This window comes from Heptranchias perlo, chromosome 5 (genome assembly GCF_035084215.1).
Source record: "Heptranchias perlo isolate sHepPer1 chromosome 5, sHepPer1.hap1, whole genome shotgun sequence".
Taxonomy (NCBI): Eukaryota; Metazoa; Chordata; class Chondrichthyes; order Hexanchiformes; family Hexanchidae; genus Heptranchias; species Heptranchias perlo.
The window spans coordinates 116,079,075-116,079,736 of NC_090329.1; the positions used below are offsets into that span (position 1 = coordinate 116,079,075).

The window sequence follows — 662 nt, forward strand, 5'->3', positions numbered from 1 at the left end:
GCCTCTCCTATTCCTCATTAGCATATTAGAACTAGAAAGAGCATCCTCCAACTTAACATCAGCACAACTGAAGCCATACTGTCCGTGTCCCACCAGCATCTCCACACCCTGGTCCCTGACTCCATCCCCTATCCAGCTGCATGTTCAACAAATGTTTGGTGTTCTTGTTGATGTTGTTTATAATTCTTATGTAAATCATCTGTCTGACCTCCGTGAGTGAGGTTTCTCAATCGCTGCTGCACTGTGGGCCGCTTTGACTGTGGACTCCTGCCCACTAACAGCTGGATTGAGACTGCCTCAGTTTATTTCAATTGGGACTCCTTGCAGCAGGCAACGAGAGGAGGCTGCCATCCCATCAGACTGGACAGGCTTCAAGCTCAGGACCCAGAGGTGAAAAGACATTCTTCTAATCCACTGAGCCGTGTTTATATAAAAGAGCATTTTGATTGATTGTCTCAGATTACCATCAACTTTAACAATATTCAAGTGGCTAAGTTGGGATGAACTTTTCTATTTTTCCATTTCATCACTGAATTCCTGGTGCTTGATGTGACTTTTTCCATCTATTGTTTTGTCTGGTTGATGAGGGGTCGATGTGCCTGCTGACGTTTTTATTTAGTTGCGAATGGTTGTGAATTTGTTAATAGTGCAGATTCCTCACA

The 662-nt window shown here is 44.0% G+C and overlaps 1 long non-coding RNA gene across 1 annotated transcript in view; it reads left to right on the forward strand.

Annotated features, from left to right (window-relative positions):
- Nucleotides 1-335: 335 nt before the first annotated feature.
- LOC137322042 (uncharacterized) overlaps nucleotides 336-662 on the forward strand; it is a 78,480-nt gene continuing 78,153 nt past the window's right edge. The window contains exon 1 of the long non-coding RNA XR_010962948.1: nucleotides 336-390. This is a non-coding gene — a long non-coding RNA (uncharacterized lncRNA). The remainder of the gene's footprint in view (nucleotides 391-662) is intronic.